Genomic DNA, 12,791 nt, shown 5'->3' on the forward strand with positions numbered 1-12,791 from the left:
AATGGGGAAGTCTAATTCTGGGCCTTGGGATGGGAATCCTGCTTGCTCAAATTTGTAGTATATATTCTCCAGTGTCAGTTTTTATCAGTAAAAGGATTATGTATTGATTTTCTACAAGTTATTTCTCCATTAATTCAGGCGGGGAAGAGAGTATTACTAGTGGACCTCCTCAAAGAGTCCAGAGAACAGCATGCTGCTGGCCCTGGTGTTATCGAGCCATTGAATGAGTGCCAGCAACTGCCTACCTCCAGATTACTCGATAGGTGAACAAGATTAAGCCCAGTTCATTTAATTCAGGGGTGCACATCAGGCTTTCTGATAAATTGAGTGAATGTATTCCCAATTGATAGAGGAAGGTCACGACACTGTTAAATCTAGACCCACAGAGAAGACAGGGCTGAGGCTGGAAGTTTGGGAGCCCTCAGTGGTGAAGTGAGAGTGGAATTCATGACTAGGTATTGTGGGAGCACAGTGGTCACATAACCAACACAGGGAATCAAAGACTTCCTGGAGGAATGGTCACCTAAGCCATCTTGAAGGTTGAGAAGAGAACACATTTGCTGGAGTAAGAGTGAGGATTTGTTGGGGTGGGATGGGGCTGGTAGGCTATGGTCGAGGAGGCAGAGCAGCGGCGAGTGTGATGGAATGAAGTCAGTAACAGCATTAGTGCGTGCTGGGGTTGTTTCTAAGCGGCAGTTTCAGCGAAGACAAGAAAGGATAGAGCAGTAGGTGGGGGCCAGAGGACAAAGGGACTTTCCAATACCTTTAAAGTTATCAGATGAGAAATGATGAAACCTTGAATGATACCCTCATAGAGGAGACAGAACCAAAAGACTTGATTTGAGAGGAACTTCTGAATAGGAAATGCAGAATTTGATAACCATTCGGATGATGGGGTCGAAGGTGAGGTGAGGTCTGAAGGGAATTAAAGATTTCAGGCGACAGCATGAGATGGCAGACGTGGTGAACCCCTGCGACAGTATCAGGGCCCCCCATCTTCCTAGCTGGATGCATCCTGCAGGACGGCGGGTGGGGGGGGGTCTCTGTCACTGGGTTCTGGATCCGCCCACTGCTCTGGGAAGCATGATGCTTTTCCTGATAAGATGGCCATGTACAGCAGGCAATGCTGCTTCCCTCCTGTATGACCTCATATTCAGTAGCTTCACGAAACCTTGGAGTGATAAGCCGGGCAAAACGTCAAGAGAACAGCCTTGCTGCTTGCCTTGACATTATCGAGTTATTGAATAAACGCCAGGAAACACTTACCTCCAGGTTACTTGATAGGTGAGCAAGATTAAGCCCTGTTTGTTTAATTCAGGTGTGCACATCAGACTTTCTGATAAATTGAGTGAATGCATTCTTAACTGGTACAGGAGGCGGCTGCCATAGAAATCTTCCAGGCTTCAGTTTTGAGTCCACCAGGAGCAATGTGGTGTTGCGATCAGAGAGTATGAGCTGCAGCAACAGCACACCTGAACAGGAGGTTAGAGACCCTTGAGCCAGCTAGCCCTTGTCCCCCCCCTTCCAGAGTGGGGACAGTAGTAATCTACATCCGCAGGCTACTTGGCACAGTGATTGTGGGGGCATGAAGTCCCCTCCCTTATTTCTTTATAACTAAAGAAACAAGGTTGCTTTCTGTAGCTTTACGTGGAAGTCCTTCAATGACAAGCTTGGAGTCTCAAATTCAAGCGTCAGTCCTGCCACCGGCGATCTGTTTGATCCTGTAGAAGTCTCCTCCCCTCTCAGGGCATCAGTTTCCCTTTTTGTTAAATGAAAGCCTGACCTATAATATGACTTCTGAAGCTTCTCCTGGTTGGAGCTGCTTGCTCCGTGGTGGCTTCTCTTAATGCTTTCAAATCCCCTTGCTTGTAGTTTTTCTTCTTGCCAGAAGGTGGTGCTATTGAGTCCTTCGTGTTCACGTACTTACTCCCACTTATCCGCGGTTCCCTTCCTGAGGTCTCGCTCTCCTCAGTGTCAATCATCCACAGTGAGCCACCTCCCGGAAGCGGAAAGCCCTGCATGGCGGTGCCCAGATCATTCCACGCGCTCCGTCTCATCACGTAGGCATTTTATCATCTCAGGCGGGCTCAGTAAGGGTGAGTACAGGACAGTAAGATTTTGAAAGAGAGCGACCACATTCACATAACTTTTATGACAGTAGATTGTTACCATTGTTTCATTTTATTATTAGTTACTGTTGTTAATCTTATTGTGCCTAATTTAGAAACTAAACTTCATCATATATATGTATGTGTAGGAAGACGTAGTCTGTATAAGATTTGATAGTACCTGCAGGTTCAGGCATGGGGTGGGGATCTTGGAACACGTGCCCCGTGGATAAGGGGGCGGGGGGGACTACTACTATTACAAAGATGCTCCATTTGCTTCAAGTTCTGGGAGACGCAAGTTGGACTTCCTTAGGTGCTCTGAGTGTGAACTTTTGGTTGCGGGGGTCTCTTTGGAGTTTCTGGCTATTCTTTGCCCCCTTCCCAGCCCTGTGACCCGGGCTGTAGTCTGGTTCAGTTCTTTTCAAGTCTCAGAGTACTGGTCAGAACTGTTCCAGTTTCACCGGCCTTAGTTCGGGGCCATAGAAGGGAGGCTGGGGGGCCTTTGGACCATTTCAGGATGTGGGGATAACAGAAAACAGAGGGTTAGCCCCCAAGACTGGCTGGTGCAGGTTTACGCCTGGGACTGGACTGGCTGAGCGCCTTGGCAGAAATAGTGTGTTGGGTTTGGCCAGGACTCACAAGACCATTTCTTAACCCTTACGTCAGACCCGCCATGTCCGCCCCCAAGTTCTTTCCAGCCCCAGCCTGCTGGAGCTACTCCTCATTTTTGGAACTCCTGGTCTGGCTCTCCAGATCCAACTGGAAGCATCAGGCTTCAGGGGTGGCCAAGAGTCCTCACCTCACCTGATTTTGGTGGGGTTGATGGTTTGGGTGTCACTGAGGACACCACTGACCTGTCTTAACTGTTTGTTCCCAGGAGCAAGCCCCAGGAGGTGGTCTTGGTGTCCTGTCACAGCAACCAGAGGGGTGAGCGCTTGATGGTGTAGACTGTCGCCATCCATAGCAATCAGTGTTACTTTTTCTCAGACATATCGATAAGGATGGAGCTTTCCCACAAAGGCAAAGGCATATGAACAGTTTTGATCAGATCAGGAAATGCTCGTCACTCAGATACCAGCTCTGAGGCGTGCCTGTCCCTGGGACCCATCAGCTTCCCTCTCCTTCAGAAGCTGCCACCACCCACTGCAGCCCCTCGTCTTGGGTGCCTTCTTCTCCCCACAAGCCCAGCAGAGGAACCTACTGTGGTCAAACCAACCTGTGCTTCCTTGTTCCCTATTAGGACAAATCACAGGGCTTTGGGTTTCAGGGTTTTGCTGTGGGTCACTAAGTAGAACCAGACTGCCAAGGTCTTCAAGACAGCAAACAAGGCAGAATGGAAAGAGGATAAGCTCTGGAAACACAGGGCCTGGATGAGGCACCCAGGTGCATCACCACTGCCTCGTGCAACAGCAAGGATGAGTCATTTAATTTCCCTCTCTCTCTATATGCAGACATATATGTATGTCTGTACACATAGACATATACATGTATGTACACACAAATGAATATTTGGATGCTTGGCTTCAGGTCTTGATAGTTTGTTGTATGTATATCGTTTTATGCACTGTCACTGGTGTATTTATCGCACTTTAGGAAATATAGGATAATTATTAACTTTCCCCTGGAAAGGACCCTTTTGTGGTCAGTGATTTTCTGGGTTCTGGTGACATTGTCTTTTTTTTTTAATAATAATTTTTTATTAGGTTAAATTAGTCACCATACAGTACATCCTTAGTTTTTGATGTACTGTTCCATGATTCATTATTTGCGTATAACATTGTCTTTAGGTTTAGTTTCGATTGCCTCGGTTTGGTAAATCTCTTTAAAAACACCCACTATTTCCCCAATTCTGGGACAATAATTCCCTTTTCATTCTGGAATATCTGTATCAACCACTTAAGAACATTTTGGGGGTACCAACCTCCTGACCATGGCAGAGCAGTAACAAGAGAATATTCTCAGCTCTTAGGGCCTCAGGTAGTTCTGCAAATCTTTTTTCTTTTTCTTACTCTATGGAAACTCCAGGGAAATGGGTACCTACATGGTACCTACCTCTGTGAAAAGCCCAAGCAACAATGATTTTACAGAGAAATCACAGATTGATAATTTGAATGATGGCAGATAGAATTATTTTGGTTTTGAAGTAATAATAATAATAATAGTAATGTCTTTTATATGTGTAGTATTTTTTGTCTTTAAAGTGATTTCATATGTATATTCTTACTGTGACATCCCCAAAGTCCAGGAATATGAATATTGAATATTATTTATCAACAGTTCCTAGATAAGAAACCCAGAGCCTTGAGAGGTTATATAATAATTGTAAACTTCTCCCAATCACATGCTTATTGAGCACATCAACCTTACGAGGAGGGCATTATCATAACCATTTTTCAGGTAATGTAGCTGTGCCCAAGAGAGGTTGAATAACTTCGTCAAGATCACACCACGAGTAAGGAGAACCAGGATCCAAACATTTGTGTATAAAACCTCATAGTTTCTGCTGTTTCACTGTAGTGTGATGCTCTTCCCCTGAGAGTTATGGCCATGTGGGAAAGGCCCTGGCCTGGGAGTCAGGAGACCTCTGGTCCTGCTTGTGTCTGCCCCTAACCTACGAGTCATCTTGGGTAAGTCATTTCCTCTCTTCTCCCCTTTGGCTTTGTTATGTGAGGCATGAAGTGTGGAAGTGAGGTACCTTCTAGCTCTAGGACTCTGCATTGTTGAACAACTTCCTGGTTTACAAAGCTGGGGTAACTGACATGGGCACCGGTGCCCCGTCTACACCTCTTAGCTCTTGTCCATGTCTTTCATGTCTGAATGAGAATTTCCCTCCAAGAAGAATTCACTGGTAGAGGCAGAGTTGCTGATTCTGCAGAGAAGAGTGTTGGAAAGGAATGGCAGGACCCAGAGTCAGGGTGGCAGTGGGAAGCCTTCCTCATCCCTTTGGCATGACAAGGCTGTGGGGGTTTCACATAAGCCAAGTGTTGCTTCAGGGGAAGGTCACTGAGCGTGATCTGCTGTGCTGTCTTGAGTTCCCCCAAAGCAGAGCCTACAAGAAGGACTCACACGCAGGTCATTTATTTTGGGAAGTAATCCTGGAGATCAAGAGTGGAGGTGCTGGGAAAAATGATATAGACGGAGGGAAAGCCAATCCTAAGGGTGCATTCTTGAGGTGGTTCCTGCTGTGGACAACTGGGTCTTGATCCGGGGGGGGGTCCTACCTTGGGATTGTCCCTAGAGTCATGGAAAACCATTTTAGTCTTCCACCGGTCATGTAGTTTCCAGGCGGTGTTAGTGGTCTTGTACTTCCAGTTTGTACGTACACCAGAGAGGCTGAGCAGACGCCAGCAGAACCGGGGGTGCCTGGGGCAGCGGAAGAGAGATGCTAACACTTGTTGCTTCAGCAGCAGCCAGGGAGAAATGATGGGGCATCAGAGATGTCTGGCACAATTGTGTTGCTGGTACCCGGCCCCATGCGGGCTGTGGGGTGGGTTGCGGGGTGAGATATGAGGTGAGTGTGGAGGGACTGGAAGCGATTGCTCCAGAGTGCATCTGCCACCCTAGGAAACTGTGCGATGAGGAGACCCTGTAGGTTCTCTCCCATGTGTGCTTTGGGAGATAACCAGCATCTGGGTGCCAACCACTCAGCTCATAGGTGACCTAAAGAGTGCCTGCCCAGGAAGAAGGCTTTCCTCCTCTTCTCCGTAAATCCCCTTGTCTCTGCTGGAGGAGCTAGGAGTGGAGACAGATGAGGTAGGGAAACTACCTCCTCCTCCCCACCAAGTCCCTCGGGCCAATAGGCTGAGCCCCGAGCGAGACATGACGCGTGTGTTCCACTGCACTGGGCTGAATATTTAGTATCTACAAGTGACCAAAAAGCTATGGGACGTCCCTATGGGGTGCAGAGGGAGGTATGACATGGCAGCATTGATGGCAGTCCCTTCTCGGAATGAGGTTTCCATGTTTGCACTTCACCAGGCTTGGATGGTCAACCGCTGCCTGCCATTACTATTTAGCTATTTGTCCCATGGGACAGCTGGATGGGCAATACTTTTTCTCCATAGTGGCCTCCTCGGTCTAGATGATGACATGTATGTGTGTTATGTGCAATGTTAAGGATCAAGTGTCTTTACAATGGTGGTTTCAGCCTCTAGTGCCAGCAGGGGCCAGATAGGGAGCAGAAGTGAGGGTCGCACGGTGCTTGGGACCCATCAACCACAGCACTCATGTCCTGCTTACGGGGGGCAGGCACTGTCGAGCTCTCGCAGAGCCTTACAGAAACAGCAGGGTAAGGACTTTGGATCGTTGGTCATGGCTATCAAATACCTGGATGGTCTGCCACCACCATGCTACCCCCCGGTCCTCATGATAGATTCTCCTAATGCCCTACCCCTTGCCGTGTCCGGCTCCTTTTCTAAGTAACTTTACAATGTCCTCCCATTGTGGTTGGGGACACTTTCCTGCCTCTGGGCTCCTCTCGTCCTCAGGTCTTGTTTTGGCCAAGGGTGGATTAGCAGCTGCGACACATGGCGGCTTGAGCGAGTGGGGTTCCCTCTTGCATCTCCGCCATCACCACGAGGAGGTCACACCCGCACTAGCTGCTGATCCCATCACGGGAATGAGAGGGTGCAGGGCCGAACCACACCAGCCACGCCCCTCCTCAGTCAGCTGACCTGCAGGTTATGAGTCAATGACGGTTGTAGTAAGGGCCTGGGTTTGGGGGCCTGGTTATGCAGGGATCCTGTTCCCTGTCGGGGCAGTTAAACCGGTCCTACAACTTCTAGGACACCGGTAGCATGGCGCTGTGCCTGCTGAGCCTCTAGGCGGCCTCAGATTATTCCCGACACGGTCAGCCGGGTGATCCATGGTGTTCCGTGGGAAGGAGCAGCCCAGGTGGACTGTTCGCCAGACTCCAGGTGACGGGGAGCCTCTGGAGACTGCCCTGGTGTTTGGATGTATTCGAGGCACCCCTGGGGGGGTCCCTTCTTCCTTTCCTTTGTTCTGTCTGCACGGGTCCTGGGGGAGCTGGTGGTTTAGCCCCCGTGAGCTAAACGGCCATCACAGGCTATCTGATGGAGTCTATGTGGTTCCTTTTCTTAGTATTTGTACTCTGGGCTTTTGCAACTTCAAAGAGCTCCTCACCCATATTCACTAATGAATTCATTACTAAGGCAAGTACACCTGAGCAGTGAGAGGAGCGTGTCATTAGCACGAGTACCAGCCGCTTACTATTTAGGGTAGTTGCCCGGAGCCAGGCTCCCTCTGCCGGGGCTGTTAACCCCTTCCCCGGCTGGCAGGCACTCCTGGGGCAAGTGTGTGCCCGGGCCGAGTCCGCCAGGCACTCAGCAGTCACCAGGCACCTACTGCGTGCTCAGCTTGTTCACCAAGGTGCCACGGGGATACCAGAAGCTGTAAACGTGGTTTCTGACCTCAAGGGCCTTCAGTCTAGTGAGAGCTCTGGAGTCAGGGAGACCTGAGTTTGAATCCTGGCAATTTATTAGCGGTGTGACTTGGGGCTAAGTAGCCTATTTCCTCCCCTCTAAAATGAGATGCTAATACCTTCTTAGGGGTAAAGCGAGGATAAGCAACGTAATGCAAATAAAAGGCCCAGCCCATGGGGAGTGCTCCATAAAGCTGTGAGCTACCCACTTACTAGTTCACCCAGACGAGCATCTTTCCTCGCAAGCCTGGCACAGGCACACGGGACAGTGTGGCAGAAGGAAGGGAGCTGGCAGAGGGTAGAAATGGGGGACATCTTTGTCTCAGGGGTGCTATGAGGAAGAGGAAGCAGAGAGGGAAACCGAAGGGTGGTGGGGTAGGAGGCACTGCGGGCAGGTGGGCTGCATGTGGGGAGCCACGAGAATGGGGGCAAGGGCAGGAAGGTGGCCGCCAGCAGTGCCCTGCACTCAGAGACATGGAGCAGTGTGTAGTCAGGAGACAGTCACCCAATTGATCACCCAAGGGTCGCTGAGCACCTGGGCAGCCATGAAAGGCTCCGCTCGGTCTCCTCCTGCGGGGGGACTGTGGCTGACCACCACTGTCTGCCCCTCTGGACTGAGTCAGCCATCCATCTGTGCCCAGGGAACATGTTTGAATAATAGCTATTCGCCAGGCCTTCGTCTCAGCGTTTAAACTACTTATTAATTGGATCCTCATGGCAGTTGCAAGGTATGGATATTATTATCTCTGCTTTACAGTTGAGAAAAAAGAGGCAAAGCCATGATTGGTGCCCAGACCTGATCCCTGGGTCTGGTATGCCATCCCAATAGGAGGCCCTTTATTTTTTATTTATTTATTTTTAAAGATTTTATTTATTTACTTGAGAGAGAGAGAGAGAGAGAGAGAGAGAGAGAGAGAGGTCTGTGTGCCCCTGCTCGGCCCCCAGGACAAGCTCTATCCTGGTCCCAGTCCAGCCTTCTTGTCCAGGGTTTCGCTTTCTTGGTCTTTTTCGCACAGTGGGTGCAGGGTTAAAGCATATTGCGAAAACTGTGTCTCTTCATGGATCTTTTCTCATAACATTTAATCGCTGGTAATGACTGTGACCCCAGCAGTCCTCATCTAGTGAACTTCAAGTTGGCATTTCAATTAGCTGTACTGATTGCTGGGTTTGGGCATTTTATATATTTGTGGGGTAGCTTAGCCCGAGAGCAGTCAGCTAAGGGACTTATTACCACAGTGCTTCTTGGGAGGAATAAATAACCTCATTACAGCTTCTTTTGCTGTGGTCGAGAGAAAGGAAGAAAAGACGAATCTCTCAGGGCAGTTGTTTGGGGGGGCGGGGCTTGGTGCCCATGACTAAGTTGAACAAGCAGGAGGGTTTCCTCTGGCCCTTTCTCTCCTTTCCTCTCCTTTCCTCTCCTTCCCTCTCCTCTCCCCTCCCTTGACTTGCCTCTTCTTTTCTTTCTTCTGTTCATCATTTCTTTCCTTTGCTAAAGCCTTTGATGGAAATAACATAGTGACCTATTGTCTCCAGGCCTCACAGGCTCATGGATATAGCTGGGGTCTCATTAACACTTAAACTTGGAGCTTACACACACACACACACACACACGCACACACACACACACGCCCTCCCTGAAGTCCAAGTCCCCTCCTTCCCCAGGTATCCCTAGGAGAGCCCCCCACATGTCTCACAGGTGCTTACAAGCTGGTTTTCCTGTGGCGTCTACAGCATTCTTCTCTCCTGCTGGGGTGTCCTGCCAGGGCTCCGTGAAGCATTGGGGGGCAGTGTGGCAGCCCTGAGAACAGGGTCTCTTGCTGCCCTGCCCAGGTTAGCTGCCCTGGGGTGGAGCCACCTGGAGCCCTCAGCACATTCAGGCATCTCCCAGGTTGGACCTGCCCCTGGACGCGAGGTTTAGACCCCATCTCGTCCTCCCATCCCTCTCTCTTCCCTTCTCTCTGGGTGTCTATGCCTCACCTCCATCCTACTTCCCCACCTCCTGCCCCTTTCAGCCAAATACACCAAACCCCACCTGTGCTAAACTCAGGTGGACACCTAGGCCCCACCCAGGCTCACCTGGGACACACTGTCATTTCAGAAAGAAGTCCTGAAATGGACACTAATATTTCATTTTGGTGTAGTTGACTCCAGGATCTGCTCTCCATCAGGGTTACCACGATGCCCTGCTCTTTTTCTAAATGAACACCTGTGTGGTGTCTGGAATGAGCCTTGGGTTTAGTGGAGTCACAGGCCCTGATTTCAACCCTCCAGCACTTTAGGACCCTTTCCTGTTAGTTAATATTTTTTCCCTTAATTTATCTGTAAATTCAGGAGTGTTAAATAAGATACTGTGAGTAAAACATTTTCCTGGTACATAATAATACCAGGGAAATAATAATAATAATAATAGTTTTTTTCTTACCGACTCTCACTACACTGCTTAAAAACATACAGTTGCCTCTGCTGTAGTAAATCTGAACTCCTTTCCCTGCCACCACCATGATGGGCCCCGTGGCCCCGTTCTACTTGCCTTGGCCTTTCCCACCTTCCTGCCCTGGCTGCTTTCATCTTCCTCAGTCTGTTGAGATGGAAAAATCCTGTTACGATTTGGACCAGTGAGACCTAAGATTCAGTTCAGCCTCACTGTTTACTAGCTGTGTGAACTTGTGTGCTTCCTGGAGCTTTCTGTTGGCTTCCTGTTCTGGTAAGCATCCTCCCGGAAGGAAACGGTGCTGTCCTGGTTATCTATGGCTATGGACAAACCACTCCACAACTAAGCAACAAGACGTTGGTCATGAATTAAAATAGCATGCAGTGAGGATAGCTCCCAGAGGTGTGGGGCTTTGGCTGAGGTGGCTCTAACTGCTAGAGATATCCAGGTTGGCTCAATTAGATGCTGCTGGGTTCTTTGGTTCTTCCTCACTCTGTGTCTGCGTGATGCGAATGTCCAAGATGGTGCCTCCACTCATGTCTGACATCTGGGCTGGTATGGCTGGGACAGCTGGAACAATTCAGGCATTTTCTCTTTTTATATGGCCTGCACAACCTTGGGTTTCCTCACAGTGTGGTGATTTCAGGGCTTCTCAGTTTTAGCATTATTGACATTTTGGGATGGACAGTTCTTTTTTGTGGGTGGTTGAGAACCAGATTCCAGCTTTCCTAATCTCCAGCTTTTATACATTTCACTGAGCTATACTTGAATTTGAATGACTTACTGTTGAAAACATGGACTCAGTCCCAAAGGTCACTCCTCAGTCTTGTATTTCTCTTCAGGACTCCTTTAGGAAAGCAAATGCCTGCTATGCCAGACATTATAACATTTAGCAATGCTGTAGAAGAGAATGTGAAAGGAGACTTATTTAAATGATACCGTGTACCACACACTATTTTGGGTATGTATATATATTCATACATAAATATACATTAAAAAAATTAAATCCTGTTATGGTAACAATATCCTCATTTTACAGTTAGCAGCACTGAGACCCATATAGGTCAAGTGCCTTGCTCATCTTGGACAGGGTAGCAAAGATCTTGCAGGTATTGTCAGTATCATGAAAAATGTAGGGATTAAGTGTGACCTAGCCCCAGAGCTGTTTTAACTCTTCCCACTCATAGCACAATATCTATTTTATTCTGCCCGTTTGAAAGTCATGCATCTGTATAACTTTAGCTTCTCTCTCTCCGTCTACCTAACAACATCCGGGAGCTTGGGAAAGGCTTTCTCTGATATTTTTCATGCCCATCAGAGTCACTAGGCAATCAGTGGGTTTCTTTGCAGAGCGCAAAAGCAGGCTGACAACTCAGGGGAGCCTGATGCCATATTTTTAGGGCACTTGTTTCTGTGCAATTCTTGTTTCTCGGTGTTGATTGTCATTGGTTGCAAATGGACAAGGGCTGTGTGTGCGGTTTGTGCTGATGTTCAGGATGTGCAGTCCCCGAGCCCCTGAGTGATGGGTGGTCATGTTTCTGGCATTTGACAAGGCTTAAGTATAGACATCATGATAGGTTGTCACTACAGGTTCGGTTCAAGGATGTTTTTATATGGAAAAGGGGGGGGTCCAGGAGAAGAGTTTGAGTCGTAAAGAATGAAAGTTCAGTGTTTTGCCACATCAACTGCTAAATCGCACGTATACTTTCTCCAGATCCCCACAGACTTTAATTCCCAGTTTTTATTTGAAGACAACAATGTCAATGTATGGATTGCTGTGACGGACTTTTGAATGTCTCTGTGAGAATACCAGGATATTCTAGTACTTCTGCCCTTGGAGACTGTGAATCAGTAATTCCCTGACACCCAGCAGGTATTCAAGAAATGTTGGTTAAGTGAATGAAAGAGCCATGGTTTGGCCTGCGAGCTGAAATGGTGCATTACAGGTGTTGACAGTGGACAATACAGTATATTATCAATTGTAACCCTCATTATTCCAGGGACTTTATGCTCCAGTCTCAAAGATAGATCGTTCCAGTAACAAAAAAGTAGCAAGAGCGAAAGTTATGAAAAAGTAATTCATATTCATNAATGTTGGTTAAGTGAATGAAAGAGCCATGGTTTGGCCTGCGAGCTGAAATGGTGCATTACAGGTGTTGACATTGGACAATACAGTATATTATCAATTGTAACCCTCATTATTCCAGGGACTTTATGGTCCAGTCTCAAAGATAGATTGTTCCAGTAACAAAAAAGTAGCAAGAGCGAAAGTTATGAAAAGTAATTCATATTATTTTTTAACAGATTTTATTTTTTTATTTGAGAGAGAGAGAGAGATTGCGAGCACAAGCAGGCAGAGCAGGAGGGAGAAGGAGAGTCAGTCTCCTTGATAAGCAGGGAGCCCAATATGGAGCNATTTTATTTTTTTATTTGAGAGAGAGAGAGAGATTGCGAGCACAAGCAGGCAGAGCAGGAGGGAGAAGGAGAATCAGTCTCCTTGATAAGCAGGAGCCCAATATGGAGANTCAATTGTAACCCTCATTATTCCAGGGACTTTATGGTCCAGTCTCAAAGATAGATTGTTCCAGTAACAAAAAAGTAGCAAGAGCGAAAGTTATGAAAAGTAATTCATATTCATTTTTAACAGATTTTATTTTTTTATTTGAGAGAGAGAGAGAGATTGCGAGCACAAGCAGGCAGAGCAGGAGGGAGAAGGAGAGTCAGTCTCCTTGATAAGCAGGGAGCCCAATATGGAGCTTGATCCCAGAACCCTGGGATAATGGCTTGAGCTGAAGGCAGACACTTAACTGAC

At 47.9% G+C, this 12,791-nt stretch overlaps 1 long non-coding RNA gene across 3 annotated transcripts in view; it reads left to right on the forward strand.

The window, feature by feature from the left end:
• Window positions 1-1,964: 1,964 nt before the first annotated feature.
• LOC105238300 overlaps window positions 1,965-12,791 on the forward strand; it is a 58,293-nt gene continuing 47,466 nt past the window's right edge. For 2 of the 3 annotated variants that reach the window (XR_004627903.1, XR_004627901.1), the window contains exons 1-3: window positions 2,015-2,096; window positions 2,986-3,035; window positions 4,626-4,735. This is a non-coding gene — a long non-coding RNA (uncharacterized LOC105238300). Of the gene's footprint in view, window positions 2,097-2,985; window positions 3,036-4,625; window positions 4,736-12,791 lie in introns of all 3 variants that reach the window. The other variant, XR_004627902.1, reaches the window with a different exon arrangement.

The sequence above is a fragment of the Ailuropoda melanoleuca genome, chromosome 9 (genome assembly GCF_002007445.2).
Source record: "Ailuropoda melanoleuca isolate Jingjing chromosome 9, ASM200744v2, whole genome shotgun sequence".
Classification (NCBI taxonomy): Eukaryota; Metazoa; Chordata; class Mammalia; order Carnivora; family Ursidae; genus Ailuropoda; species Ailuropoda melanoleuca.